The sequence below is a fragment of the Musca autumnalis genome, unplaced genomic scaffold (genome assembly GCF_047663935.1).
Source record: "Musca autumnalis isolate F117 unplaced genomic scaffold, ASM4766393v1 scaffold_5, whole genome shotgun sequence".
NCBI lineage: Eukaryota > Metazoa > Arthropoda > Insecta > Diptera > Muscidae > Musca > Musca autumnalis.
Window position 1 is genome coordinate 195,944,664 of NW_027412088.1, and position 16,854 is coordinate 195,961,517.

A 16,854-nucleotide genomic window follows, 5' to 3' on the forward strand; every position below is an offset into this window, starting at 1 on the left:
AGACGACCCCAAGTGTCATCTACTATACAGTATACAGACGACCCCAAATGCCACCTACTATACAGTAGACGACTCTGTGGGCCATCTACTATGAAGTAGACGACCCCAAGGGCCACCTACTCCACACTAGACGACACAAAGGGCCATCTTCTATACAGAAGAGGATTCAAAGGGACATCTACTACAGAGTAGACGATCTAAAGGGCCATCTACTATACAGTAGGCGACCTAAAGGGCCATCCACTCTACAGTAGACGAATCCAAGGGCAATCTACTCTACAGTAGACAACCCAAAGGGACATCTACTCTTAAGCAGACGAACCCAAGGGTAATATACTCAAAAGAAGCCGACCTAAAGGGCCATCTACACTACAGTACACCACCAAAAATAGGCGACCCTATAGGCAATCTACTCTACTGTAGTCGACCCTATTTGCCATCTACTCTACAGTAGACGACCCTATGGGCCAGTAGACGACCCAAAGGCCCATCTACTTTACAGTGGACGACCCTGTGGGACATCTACTCTACAGTGGGCGACCCTGTGGGCCATCTACTCTACAGTAGACGACCCTGTGAGCCATCTACTCTACAGTAGACGACCCTGTGAGCCATCTACTCTACAGAAGACGACCCTGTGGGCCATCTACTCTACAGTAGACGACCCTGTGTGCCATCTACTCTACAGTAGACAAACCTGTATGCCATCTACTCTACAGTAGACGACCCTGTGGGTCATCTACTCTACAGTAGACGACTCTGTGGGTCATCTACTCTACAGTAGACACCAGAGAAGCAGGCACAAGGGCCGTCTACTATACCGAAGACTACCCCAAGGGTCATCTACTATACCGAAGACTACCCCAAGGGCCATCTACTATACAGAAGACGACCCCAAGGGCAATCTACTCTACAGTAGCATACCCAAAGGGCCATCTACTCGACAGTAGACGACTCTATGAGCCATCTGCTCTGCAGTAGTCGACCCAAAGGTGCATCTACTCTAATGAAAACCACAAAAGTGTAGCTCTGTTTTATATGGAACAACAATAAGTAAAACAATGTCAGCAAACTACATTGACCTATTAAATATGTTGTATGTCATAACCCAGATGTCGATGACCTAAAAAATCTGGTCAATTGCATGAAATAGGCTTTAACATAGTTCAAATGAAGCACAGGAAAACATACAAACATTTGGTATGTATATATGTATGTATGTGCATATGTATGTATGTCTGCATGTGTGCATTGTTACATGTCCAAAACTAATTGGACTTCCTAGAAATTGTGGAACAATAGTTGGCAAATACCATTGTCCGTCTACAATCAATGAATGGTGGTGCGGACTATTCAATGTTGTTGCTTGTGCCTCTTTCTGGGCCGGCAATGAGTAAAAGATGCCAATTAAAATGGCCACAAATATTACCACCAGCAATAACAACAGCAAGTGTGCCAGCAAACGTTGTCACTGCTTGGCGGACTATAGCCAGCGAATGTAGAAAATTGTATTCCCTGCATATGTAGATGGTTGACTGACTGGGCCTCGTTCATCGTTAGCTACTCTGCTCTGCTTTGGGTATTGTTTCTCAGTGTGTGTCTGTGTGTTTTTTGTTTAAATTAATTAGCGAAACTAACAAGCTACACATAGCCAACAAAACCAACAGCAACAACATGTCTACTACAAACAATTCATTCATTTGTGGATCCACAAACAAGAACAACAGCAACATTCCGACAACAACAGCAACAACGCCGACACCGACAACGCTCTCCAATTAAAATTGAAAAAAGGGTTTTTTAGTTGGGCAAAAAAGCAGGCAATTAGTTGTCATTTCGAATAGGCGCCCAGTTTTAGCGGGCAGATATGGAAGATTTGCTGTCGCTTGGCATATTCCGAAGAGTGTGTCTAGAAGGAAGAAGGAAGGGGAATCACGGGGATCGTCAGTTTACAGGAATTTCTTTCTTTCTGGTATTCTATAACAGCTGGGGTACTGCTGCGACTACTGCCTGACTGTTGTCGCCTCCGGTAGTGCTGGTGCCGTTAATTAAGAATATTAGACAGAAGACCCGTCCGTTGTTCTACAATACCGTAATGCCATTGGAATGTGTGTGTATCTGTCCCAATGTGTGTTTAGGTAAGTGAAATAAAGTTTATTGTATTCATTTGTAAGTCGTTAAAGCCATTTAAGTCATTTTCCAATTACAGTGTCCATACCATACGTTTTGTGTGTTTTTGTTTCACTTCTTCTTCTTCTACGAAGTTTCAGGAGTGCCTCTGTAGGCTAGGTCGTTTGCTTAAGCATGTGTTTATAGCAAGCGGCCACAAACATCCATGTAACATATTGTGTGGCCGAAAACGTAAATACAACATTTAAAGTTGAAATATATTAATTGTTATTTTCACATTAACAAGATCTGTGTGGCCGACAGAACAGTGGTTTGGAAGCGGAAACTTAAGAGATTGAAGAGTTCGAAGACTAATCTCAGGCCATATACTCTACAGTAAAACGACACTGTGGGCCATCTACTCTACTGTAGACGACACCCTGAGTCATCTACTCTACATTAGACGACCCTTTGGGCCATCTATTCTACATTAGACGACCCTGTGGGCCATATATTCTACAGTAGACGACCCTGTGCGCCACCTACTCTACAGTAGACGACCTTTTGGGCCATCTACTCTACAGTAGACGACCCTGTGGGTCATCTACTCTGCTGTAGACGACCCCAAGGGCCATCTACCATACAGTAGACGACCCAAAGGGCCATCTACTCTACAGTAGACGACACTATGGGCCATCTATTCTACAGTAGACGAACCTGTGGGCCATCTACGCTACAGTAGACGATCCTACGGACCATCTACTCTACAGTAGACGACCCTGTGGGCCATCTACCCTACAGTAGACGACTCTATGGGCCATCTATTCTACAGTAGACGACCACGTGGGTCATCTACTCTACAGTTGACGACCACGTGGGTCATCTACTCTACAGTAGACGACCCTATGGGCCATCTATTCTACAGTAGACGAACCTGTGGGTCATCTTCTCTACAGTAGACGACCCTGTGGGCCATCTACGCTACAGTAGACGATCCTATGGACCATCTTCTCTACAGTAGACGACCCTATGGGTCATCTACCCTACAGTAGACGACCCTATGGGTCATCTACCCTTCAGTAGACGACCCTATGGGTCATCTACCCTACAGTAGATGACCCTATGGGTCATCTACCCTACAGTAGACGACCACGTGGGCCATCTACTCTACAGTAGACGAATCTGTGGGTCATCTTCTCTACAGTAGACGACCCTGTGGACTATTTATTATACAGTAGACGTACATATGGACCATTTATTATACAGTAGAAGTATCTATAGGCCATCTACTCTACCGTAGACGACCCCATGGGACATTCACTCTACAGTAGACGACCCTATGGGCCATCTACTCTACAGTAGACGAACCTGTGGGTCATCTTCTCTACAGTAGACGATCCTATGGGCCATCTACTCTAAAGTAGACGACCCTATGGGCAATCTATTCTACAGTAGACGACCACGTGGTCCATCTACTCTACAGTAGACGAATCTGTGGGTCATATTCTCTACAGTAGACGAATCTGTGGGTCATATTCTCTACAGTAGACGACCCTGTGGGTCATCTTCTCTACAGTAGACGACCCTGTGGGCCATCTACTCTACAGTAGGCGACCCTGTGGGCCATCTACTCTACAGTAGACGACGCTGTGGGCCATCTACTCTACAGTAGACGACGCTGTGGGCCATCTACTCTACAGTAGACGACCCTGTGGGCCATCTACTCTACAGTAGACGACCCTGTGGGCCATCTACTCTACAGTAGACGTCCCTGTGGGCCATCTACTCTACAGTAGACGACCCTGTGGGCTATCTACTCTACAGTAGACGATCCTGTGGACCATCTACTCTACAGTAGACGATCCTGTGGGCCATCTACTCTACAGTAGACGACCCTGTGGACCATCTACTCTACAGTTGACGACCCTGTGGGCCATCTACTCTACAGTAGACGATCCCGTGGGCCATCTACTCTACAGCAGACGATCGCGTGGGCCATCTACTCTACAGTAGAGGACCCTGTGGGCCATCTACTCTACAGTAGACGACCATGTGGGCCATATACTCTACAGTAGACGACCCTGTGGGCCATCTACTCTACAGTAGACGACCCTGTGGGCCATCTACTCTACAATAGACGACCCTGTGGGCCATCTACTCTACAGTAGACGACCCTGTGGGCCATCTACTCTACAGTAGACGACCATGTGGGCCATCTACTCTACAATAGACGACCTTGTGGGCCATCTACACTACAGTATATGACCCTGTGGGCCATCTACACTACAGTAGACGACCCTGTGGGCCATCTACACTACAGTAGACGAAACTGTGGGCCATCTACTCTGCAGTAGACGACCCTGTGGGCCATCTACTCTACAGTAGACGACCCAGTGGGCCATCTACTCTACAGTAGACGACCCAGTGGGCCATCTACTCTACAGTAGACGACCCTGTGGGCCATCTACTCTAAAGTAGACGACCCTGTGGGCCATATACTCTGCAGTAGACGACCCTGTGGGCCATCTACTCTGCAGTAGACGACCCTGTGGGCCATCTACTCTACAGTAGAGACCCTGTGGGCCATCTACTCAACAGTAGACGACCCTTTGGGCGATCTACTCAATAGAAGACGACCCTGTGGGCCATCTACTCTACAGTAGCGACCCTATGGGCAATCTGCACTACAGTAGACGACCCTATGGGCCATCTACACTACAGTAGACGACCCTATGGGCCATCTACACTACAGTAGACGACCCTGTGGGCCATCTACTCTACAGTAGACAACCCTGTGGGCCATCTACTCTACTGTAGACGACCCTGTGGGCCATCTACTCTACAGTAGACGACCCTGTGGGCCCTCTACTCTACCGTAGACGACCCTGTGGGCCATCTACTCTACCGTAGACGACTATGGGCCATCTACTCTACAGTAGACGACCATGTGGGCCATCTACTCTACAATAGACGACCTTGTGGGCCATCTACACTACAGTATATGACCCTGTGGACCATCTACACTACAGTAGACAACCCTGTGGGCCATCTACACTACAGTAGACGAACCTGTGGGCCATCTACTCTGCAGTAGACGACCCTGTGGGCCATCTACTCTACAGTAGACGACCCAGTGGGCCATCTACTCTACAGTAGACGACCCAGTGGGCCATCTACTCTACAGTTGACGACCCTGTGGGCCATCTACTCTAAAGTAGACGACCCTGTGGGCCATATACTCTGCAGTAGACGACCCTGTGGGCCATCTACTCTGCAGTAGACGACCCTGTGGGCCATCTACTCTACAGTAGAGACCCTGTGGGCCATCTACTCAACAGTAGACGACCCTTTGGGCGATCTACTCAATAGAAGACGACCCTGTGGGCCATCTACTCTACAGTAGCGACACTATGGGCAATCTGCACTACAGTAGACGACCCTATGGGCCATCTACACTACAGTAGACGACCCTATGGGCCATCTACACTACAGTAGACGACCCTGTGGGCCATCTACTCTACAGTAGACAACCCTGTGGGCCATCTACTCTACTGTAGACGACCCTGTGGGCCATCTACTCTACAGTAGACGACCCTGTGGGCCCTCTACTACCGTAGACGACTATGGGCCATCTACTCTGCCGCACTCAACTCAATGGGCCATATACTCTACAGTAGACGATCCTATGGGGCATCTACTCTACCGCAGACGACCCTAAGTGCCATCTACTCTACCGTAGACGACCCTATGGGCCATCTACTCTACCGTGGACGCCCCTATGGGCCATCTACTCTACCGTAGACGACCCTATGAGCCATCTACTCTTCTTTAGACGGCCCTATATGCCACCTACTCTACGGAGGGCCATATACGCTACAGTAGACGAACCTATGGGCCATCTACTCTGATATAGACGACTCTCAGGGCCATCTTTTCTACAGTAAACAAAACTATTTGCCATCTACTATACGGTGGACGACCTTATGGGCCATCTACTCTACTGAAGAAACCCTTAGGGCCATCTATTCTACAGTAGCTCACCCTCAGGACCACCTACTCTATAGTAAAAGATCCTCAGCTATTTATTGTATGTGCCCCTTTAGACCACTGTTATTAGTTTTTTTCTTCGTCCAAAACAGTGGTACAAAACTTCTTGTTCTGTAGCTGCTGCTGTCTGACTAACAATGTTTTTGCTCTGTGATTGTATGTCTGTTTACTAAACTGTAAGGATACCTTTACCAACTAAATGCTGCTGCTATTGCCTGTTACAACTATGGCTGATTCCGCTGCAGCACACCGCCGCTGCTGCTGCTGATGTTTCAGATGCTGAGGCTGATGAATGAAAAGCCTTAATTAACACTTTAACAAGCAATTAAAATTTATTCAACAAAAAACCAAAAACTTTTATGCCAGACATCTGCACCACCGGCACATCTCCGAACAGACACACTCACACACACAACCATATCTACGGCTTTTATAGCCATTTAAAATAAACAATTTTAATTGGCTACAACAACAAACAACTGCAAAGATATGGCTGGGACGAGAGGGCAAGACGATGACATTGTATTCTCATGTGAATAGCTGGGCGAATAGAGTACGAGTTTTGCATTTAATTAAGGCAAAATTCGAATAAGCGAACAGGATTTAAGAGAAAGTAGTCTGAGAGAGAAAAAATAACTAATTGGCAAAGGAGAAGAAAGTGCCGGAGAGAGGAAGGGGGGACTCATGGTTTGGGTAACAGCATTTGAAAAGTTTGCAAAAAACACAAAACACACAAAAATCCAATTAAGGATAATTAAGGCAAAATTTACTAGGATAACAGAAATGTTAGGAAATAGAAGAGGGATGAGAGAGATAAATTCTTTTTATTTTGCAAAAAAAAAGTGTTTTTGAAATTTCTTCAAAAGCCTTCAGGCTGTGGGAAAAAATATTTAATTAAGTGAAAATGATCTGTGTGAAGAAATTTGATATGGGGGAAGATTTTCTAAAGAGGAATGAGGATTTAAACAAAGAGAGGCACAAGAAGAAGAGGTGAGAAGAAAAAAAGTAATGATAAGCTGATCGAGTGGAGGATTTTGTTGAGGAATTCCAGCTATTTGCTTGTCATGCCATCAACCCATATGGAAGATATTGAAAGGCATTGTATGGTTTTGAAAAGGCCCTTAACGCATGTCTTAGATACGTCCCTGATTTTGAAAACTTGTAGTTTTGTTACTTGATTTTGAGGCACATTTTCATTGGTCTGCTGGTTCATGGAAAATATTTTTCAAAAATTCTCTGTTGATCCTTAAAATTTGCAATACCTAGGAAAACATTCTTTAATATTTTCGATTTCCGTAGTCCCTTTGTCCTGAAAATCCATTCTTTAAAAATCCAGGTTTTGTGTTCGTTTGGTCAATGAAATCTTCTTAAATGTCCACGCTTATTGTTAAAATGGTGCTTTGAAAATATTCTTTTTGCAATATTTTCTAATAATTGTGGAATACCTTTCATTAGCAAAAAGGGCCCTTCATACGATCCCTCCCTGCCAACTATCGACTGCTATAAACAGTTGTGGTTTCAAGTGCAAATTAAATGTATTTTTAAAAATATAATTGGTCATTAATTGAAAGCGTTTTTATTCTATGAAACTACTAAAGAGACTTAAGCATACAAATACAATCAAGGATCACACACACACATACATACGCACAAGCAAACCCATTAAGGACTCACTCACACTCGTAGCCCTCTTTAATGATAAAGAACTGAAAAGCTTAATTGCCTTAACCCCTAACAGCAACAAGAACTAATTAATGAATCCGAAAAAACGGGGTAGAGACTACTACTTGAGACCGACCAATTAAAAGGATAACAAGGACATGCGAGTATGATGATTATGACGATGATATCCTTTAAGTGATTTTTATTCAATTAGAGAGAATTGTTTTTCAAAAATTATGGCAATTAATTGGCAATTTTCAACAGGAGCCCAGACTGTGATAGGAAGGATAATAAAAATAGAGTTGTTTAAATTTAATTTAGAAACCCCAACACACAAACAAACACATTTGGACCTATATAAACAAACCAACATACATACATATGGAATAAAACAATAACAAACATAGGTGTGTTTGAAGAAATAAAAATAATTATAAGCCACTCTAGGGGAAGCAGAGCAAATGCTTGTAAATTAACTTTCATTTACACCTTAAAGTTCTAACGAGGGAGCAATAGAAATGCTGTGAGAATGTGGGGTAGCATTTATTGCAATTAAGTAGTAATGTGTTGAAAGCCAAATATAATTACTGCCTTTAGGGCAGACAGACAGTTTGACATTAGTTAGCTGTGGTTAGGGTACCTTTTACCACATTGGCTAAGCTTGCTGGTCTAATGCTCCATCACCAACCTCCTCACCTTATAAGAGTGTGAGTGAAAGAAAATTTTACAACTTAATTGGTATTTAAAACAACTGCAATTAAATATTTAATGAATACTAATTAAATGCACATAAAAACCCAAACTAAACAACAGAAATGTTCTACAAGCCTGCAGGGGTTGAAGACAGACATTGGATACAGTGATGGTTAAAATTTTAGTACAAACAAAAAGAAAAAAGAAAAGGAACGTCCCAAACGACGATCCTAAGGACCATTTACTCAAGAGTAGATGGCCATAAGGGTCATCTACTCTATAGAACGTCCCAAGGGGCCATCTACTGTACAGTAGACGAACCCAAGGGCCATCTACTCTACAGTAGAAGCCATAAGAAGCCATATATTCCACAGGTGACGAAGCAATGGTTCATCTACTCTGCAATATACTCTAGTAGACGACGCAAAGGGTCATCTACTCTACAGTAAACGACCCTAGGAGTCATATCCTCTACAGTAAACGACCCTAGGGGCCAACTACTGTACAGTAGAATACCCTAAGGGTCATCTACTCTACAGTAGACGACGAAAAGGGCCATCCACTCTACAGTAGACGAACCTAAGGGCCATTTACTCTACAGTAGACAACCCAAAGGGCCACCTACTCTACAGTAGACGACCCAAAGGGCCATCTACTCTACAGTAGAAGACCCAAACAGCCATCTAATCAACAGCAGACGACCCTAAGGGACACCAAGGAACATTTACTCTACAGTAGATGAAACTAAGGGATATCTACTCTACGGTAGACGACCCTAAGGACCCAAAGAGATGGCAAAGGGTCATTTACTCTACAGTAAACGACTCTAGGAGTCATCTACTCTACTGTAAACGAACCTAGGGGCCATCTACTCTACAGTAGACAGCCCTAAGGACCATACACTTTACAGTAGACGAAACAAAGGGCCATCCACTCAAAAGTAGACGATTCTGTGGGCCATCTACTCTACAGTAGACGACCCAAAGGGCCATCTACTCTACAGTAGACGACCCAAAGGGCCATCTACTCTACAGTAGACGACCCAAAGGGCCATCTACTCTACAGTAGACGACCCAAAGGGCCATCTACTCTACAGTAGACGACCCAAAGGGCCATCTACTCTACAGTAGACGACCCAAAGGGCCATCTACTCTACAGTAGACGACCCAAAGGGCCATCTACTCTACAGTAGACGACCCAAAGGGCAATCTACTCTAAAGTAGACGACCCAAAGGGCCATCTACTCTACAGTAGACGACCCAAAGGGCCATCTACTCTACAGTAGACGACCCAAAGGACAATCTACTCTACAGTATAAGACCCAAAGGGCCATCTACTCTACATTAGACGACCCAAAGGGCCATCTAATCTACAGTAGACGCCCCAAAGGGCCATCTACTCTACAGTAGACGACCCAAAGGGCCATCTACTCTACAGTCGACGACCCAAAGGGCCATCTACTCTACAGTCGACGAACCAAAGGGCCATCTACTCTACAGTCGACGACCCAAAGGGCCATCTACTCTACAGTCGACGACCCAAAGGGCCATATACTATACAGTGGACAACCCTAAGGGTCATCTACTATACAGTAGACGACCCTAAGGGCCATCTACAATATAGGAGATGTCCTAAGGCCATCTACTATACAGTAGACGACCCTAACGGCCAGTTACTATACAGTAGACGACCCTAAGGGCCAGTTACTATACAGTAGACGACCCTAAGGGCCATCTACTATACAGTAGACGACCCATAGGGCCATCTTAAGGGCCATTTACTCTACAGTAGACGACCCAAAGGGCCATCTACTCTACAGTAGACAGCCCTAAGGGCCATCTACTCGACAGTAGGCGGCCCAAAGGGTCATCTACTCTACAGTAGACGACCCTGTGGGCCATCTACTCTACAGTCGACGACCCAAAGGGCCATATACTATACAGTGGACAACCCTAAGGGTCATCTACTATACAGTAGACGACCCTAAGGGTCATCTACTATACAGTAGACGACCCTAAGGGCCATCTACAATATAGGAGATGTCCTAAGGCCATCTACTATACAGTAGACGACCCTAAGGGCCAGTTACTATACAGTAGACGACCCTAAGGGCCAGTTACTATACAGTAGACGACCCTAAGGGCCATCTACTATACAGTAGACGACCCATAGGGCCATCTTAAGGGCCATTTACTCTACAGTAGACGACCCTAAGGGCCATCTACTATACAGTAGACGACCCATAGGGCCATCTTAAGGGCCATTTACTCTACAGTAGACGACCCTAAGTGCCATCTACTATGCAGTAGACGACCCTAAGGGCCATCTACTATAGAGTAGACGACCATAAGGGTCATCTTCTCTACAGTAAACGTCCCAAATGATCATCTACTTTACAATAGACGACCAAAGAGCCATCTACTCTGCAGTAAACGACCCAAAGGGTCATCCACTTTACAGTAGACGACCCTGTGGGCCATCTACTTTACAGTAGACGACCCTGTGGACCATCTACTCTACAGTAGACGACCCTGTGGGCCATCTACTCTACAGTAGACGACCCTGTGGGCCATCTACTCTACAGTAGACGACCCTGGGGGCCATCTATTATAGAGTAGACGACCCAAGTGGCCATCTACTCTACAGTAGGCGACCTAAAGGGCCATCTACTCTACTGTAGACGACCCCAAGGGTCATCTACTCTACAGTAGACGACCCTAATGTCCATCTACTCTACAGTAGACAACCCCAATGGCCATCTACTCTACAGAAGACGACCCAAGAACCATAGACGACCCTAAGGGCCGTCTACTCTACAGTAGGGTCATCTACTCTACAGTAGACGAGGTTAAGGGACATCTACTCTACAGTAGACGACCCTAAGTGCCATCTACTCTACAGTAGACGACCCTAAGGGCCATCTTCTCTACAGTAGACGACCCTAACGGCCATGTACTCTACAGCAGACGACCCTAAGGGCCATATACTCTATAGTAGGGTCATCTACTCTACAGTAGACGACCCAAAGGGCCATCTTCTCTACAGTGGACGACCCAAAGGGCCATCTACTCTACAGAAGGGTCATCTACTCTACAATAGACGACCCTAAGCGACATCTACTCTACAGTAGACCCTAAGGGCCATCTACTCTACACTAGACGAATCTGAGGGCCATCTATTCTACACTAGGCGACCCTAAGGACCATCTAATCTACGTCTACTGTAGTGTAGACGGCCCAAAGAGCCATCTACTCTACAGTAGACGCCCCAAAGGGCCATCTTCTCTACAGTAGACGACCCTGTGGGCAATCTACTCTAAATAAGACGACCCTAAGGGCCATCTACTCTGCAGTAGAAGCCATATATTCCACAGTAGACTAAGCAGTAGACGACGCAAAGGGCCATCTGCTTTACAGTGGACGACCCAAAGGGCCATCTACTCTACAGTAGGCTCTTAATGTAAAGAAGATGACCCATCTTCTTTACATTAAGAGCCATCTTTTCTTTATTAAAACACCAAATAAACTATCATTTCCTCTATAGACTGTAGACGACCATGAGGAAGGTTTATTTTATAAAAGACGACCCCTAGGCTGATCTACTCCATTGTGAACTACCCTGACAGTTACTTGCGTAATGGACATGCTGTTCGACCATCATCCTCTGTGGGATAGTATCTTCCGATCCCATAATCTTAACTTTCCACTCACCAGAAAAGTGTGAAAAGACTTAGATCATCTAAACATGTCCACCCGACCCATAAGAATTCAGCAGCTTTTACAAGGGATCCCTCTAAATCTCTGAATATCCATACATACACATGTTCCCACAAACAGTCCAGAAGGGACAAGAGATGCTTTTCTCATATCAATGAGTACACCCTGACCCAAATTAGATCAATGAAATGGGTACTACTTTCTCCAGCGAAGTCCGAAGGGCGTGACTAAATATATCAATTTTGGAGTTTTTACATGGTTGAACCCTCTGGATCCACCTTTGAAAATATATGTTGTCCGACTTGCGGATCGCATCCGAACGTTCAGTGTACAAGGCGGGTGTGCTTACCATTTCACCACCGTGGCACTGATTATCCTGTAGCAAATATTCTTTAAAAAATTCAAGATTTTTGTTTATAATATCCATTTTGTAGTAGACCCATTGCATATTAAGCAGCCCAGAGTAGATGGTATACTCTGGACTACACCACCTTGAGGAAGATCAATTTCATAGTAGACGTCGCCGATGGTCATCTGCTCTGTAATAGATGATCATGAGGATTAATAACACTTCATTAAACCACCTTGAGAGTCATCTCCTTCATAGTAGACATTATGTGGATGAACCCACTCGATTATAGGTCTTTCTCTTAATGGCAATGACCTTGAGTATTTAGCATAGAAAGCAGATGTCCTTTAATACATAATGGACAACCGTATGGTACCAAACTGAGAGCCATCATATTTCACAGTAGTTGAAAATTTTTATTCAGACATATCTCCTTCATATTAGACATGATGTGGATGAACCCACTCGATTGTGGGTCTTTCCCTTAATGGCAATGACCTTGAGTATTTAGTAGAGAAAGCAGATGCCCTTTAATACATAATAGACAAACGTATGGGACCAAACTGAGAGTCATCATATTTCACAGTAGTTGAAAATTTTTATTTTAAGTAGACCATCCTAAATATGATTTTATTTAAATTGGATTATTCTAAAATCCACATGCATACACACATTTTATTAATGATTGTCCTATAACAAGAGATGTAAACAAAATCTATTATTTCCTGATAGCCTTTCAATGACATTCTACATTCCAGCATTTTTCTTGGCAAACAATCAAAACATAACGTCATATTAATTAGGGTAGGTTAGGTTGAAAAGAGGGGGAGTAATCGCCACATGTCCTGGTGGACATACACATAAGCCATGAAGTAACAGGTCTACGTCTAAGTTTTTTGAAGAAGGGGACTCTACTATAATTTATTTAAAGAACTCTGTTCCCTTAACAAAATCCCGTAATTGTTTTAGGTCGTCTACAATTACCTGATTAAGATCTGGTATTGTGTCGTTCCCTAAAAACTGGGATCTGATGTTTGCGAAAGCGGGGCATTGGCAGAGAAAATGCTCCAATGTTTCATCATCCTCTCCGCCTGCCCTGCATACGCTGTTGTCTGCACAATTAATTTTTTGCAGATGAGCTTGTAAACCCAGGTGACCTGTAAGAACACCTGTAAGTCTACTCAACTCTGCTTTACCTAGCAGTAATAGGTTTTTAGTTTTTTCCTCATTTGGGTCTCCCCATAGGATTTTTGTGGTTTTCCCTAATTCCTCTCTACTCCATAGGGATGAGTGGGCATTTTTTGCCCAAGTTTTTAACTCTAGCCGAGACGCGTTTAGTGGCTTTGCGTTCGCTAAGTATACGGTTGCTAATTCCCTTCCCCGCATGTCCCGGTGCCCATATTATACGCACCGTGCCATGCTGAGTATAGCTGTTGATCGAATTTATACAATCCAAGACTGTTTGTGATTTTACTGTCTTGGATGTTATTGCTTTGATTGCAGTTTTACTGTCCGTAAGGACCTTTACAGTAGTTGGTCTCGTGTTGGCACTAAGCCAGTTCAGACACTCTGTGATCGCTCGGATCTCCGTTTGATGGACCGTATTGTGATCCGGCAAACGAAGAGATATTTCGGTCTCTGGATCTTCAATAAAGAGACCCAGTCCCGTTCTCCCACCTAGCATGGAGCTGTCTGTATAACAAAAGGTTCCGAAGAAGTGGAGGGAGTGTTCATGATCCCTGTGGGAGCATCCTGCGATATAGCCTTTTTGCTTGCCCGTAGCTTCCTGAACTTGCGTCATTGAACACCAGACAGCTGCTTCTTGTGTGTTGTGAACTTTGCAATGCTGTCGCTCACTTCGTCTACCATCTTGTGGACCTCCTCCTTTTCTGGGATTTCCATGACCGTTATATTATTTTTGCTTTTGCTATCGGATTTGGAGTCTGAGTCGCTACCTGTATGTGAAGGCTGGGTCGAGCATGAACTTCCCCTTAGCTTCTCAGTCTCTTCCTCCCTGTATCTGCCCTTAGGCTGTGTGCTTGTCGTATTACCTTCGACCACAGGTGCCAAGTCACCCACACCTGTGGGAGAGATTTGCTCACGATCACATGATGACGACGGGGTGTGACTCGTAGTCAGATCAACATCACCCGCCGGTACTGGGTTTATTAGGCCCTGCACCGTAACTTTTCCGCATTGTCCAACATTCTTCATATATGTGTTTTTTGTTTTAGGGGAACACCCCCATAGTCAGTTTTTTGTCCGCGGGGAAAATAAATTTCCCTGAGGCAGGTGATCGTACTAATCCGATCCGGAACACACTCGGGTTAATTAGGGTAACTATGATCCATATACCCATAATTTGTATTATATGTATGTAGGTCAGATTGTCCTGTAATAAATCTTCTATAAACAAAATCCATAATTTTCCCGGATAGTCCTTTAAGGTCATTCTACAATCGAAGATTTTTCCTCAAGAGACCACAAAAATCAAAACTTTTTGACGACAAAAAGTTCATAAAAATCCAAACTTGTTTGATATCAACATTATTTACAAAATGTCTGTTTAAAAACGTGATACCGCTGCTATTGGTTTATACACAGCTGTGTTTGGAAATTTAATTTCAATAAGTGAGAAATAAACTTTTACTATTACGTTCATATGTGAAGGAACGAGAATGTGAGAAATGACTTTTTCATTCGTACACTTATGCTGAGAACCTATTACAAAACTCATAAATTCAATAATGATAATAATCAAATTCGAAGAATGTGCCAAGAATTTTAATTAAGTATCTCAACTATGGCGCATTTGTTTATGAGGTGATGGGGGGTATGTTTAGCAGACATAAAGGATAATAAAAATGTAATTAGTTTCAAACAGCACCAAATTTGTATGAAGACCATATTTCATGATAAAAATCTCTTAATAATGTTCCTCTTATGTGTCCCTCTTGGTCTATTGGAGAATAGGTAGCCCACAGAAAGTTTACATTTAAATAAATATTAAAGGAATGATGTTGTGAAATTTAATTAAAGAAAAGCATTAAAACTTTATGAGATAATTAGTCCTTTAGTGTCCTACGTGAGAAAATATATTTTATTGTTGTTTACCTGCATCTTGCATTTTTTGAATTCTTCTTTCTCATATCAATTATTTGTGACGGTGAGGGTTGTACGATGACGAAAAATAGTTTCATATTTTGTTTAACGTAAAATCCTTTATGACCTGATTACATCTTAAATTATCCTGATTTCCTATTACTTGTGCAAAGAGTAAAATCTCTCTTATTACAAAATTTTCTCACGATGATGCATCTGCAGCAGTTAGGGATCACCTGGTGAAAGATAACATAAAAGCATTATTGGGTACTAAGTCAGCAGGTGTTAAGAGACAATGATATTGTATAAAATCTTGCAGGTTTAACAAAGATTGTTCTTATTGTGGCAGTCGCCATTATATTATTGTTTTTTCGCTTTGCCTTCTTAACAATGATCTCTTATAAGCAAATCTATTTTAGAAAATAAGGACCTCACATTACCCTAAAAGAAGAACAGTAGGTAGCGCTAAAAATCAAAGTCTACCGACATTGACAACACCTGCAGGGATTCATTGACAAATGGCTTCTGAATGGCGGTAAATCAAATAATGAAACTAATCTCCTCGTTCTGTTTCAAACAAATATTTTCAAATATGCCTTAAGGGACAAATAATAAAGGTTAAGATGAGCGTCGTTCTTAATTCTTATGAAATGTATTTCATTAAATTCCCTGGAAATCGTCTAGATAAATCAGGAGAAGATCACATGCCAAATAAAGTTATTGAAAAAAATCTTTTATTTCAGGGCCACCTGCAAAAGGTGCAACAAATTGCAGGTCGTCGTTGTGATATAGGGAACGTGAGAAAATTTATTTTTTTAGTTAGAAAAACGAATCTCTTTGTAACAGGAAATCATAGTTTTGTGCAGGCTGATGATGATGTTCTAACGGATACATAATTTCTAAACGCAGCTTAAGATCACTTGTAGTGCAGCACTTTTGCATACTAAATGCTTGGGTTCGTTTACCATGCTAGACAATATTTTCCACGGTCGCCATTTGACATTTTTGGAAAGTTTGACAGTTTTTATCCTACAGAGGTATACCCTTGGCCTGTGGGAATTGAAATACTTTTTTTTTCCAAAAAAACTTATGTATTCAGGGGGATTTTCATAATTTTGGGCGTATGAACCAAAAAAGTATAGATGGAATAAAAGCTCAAAAATTTGCGGGGATAAT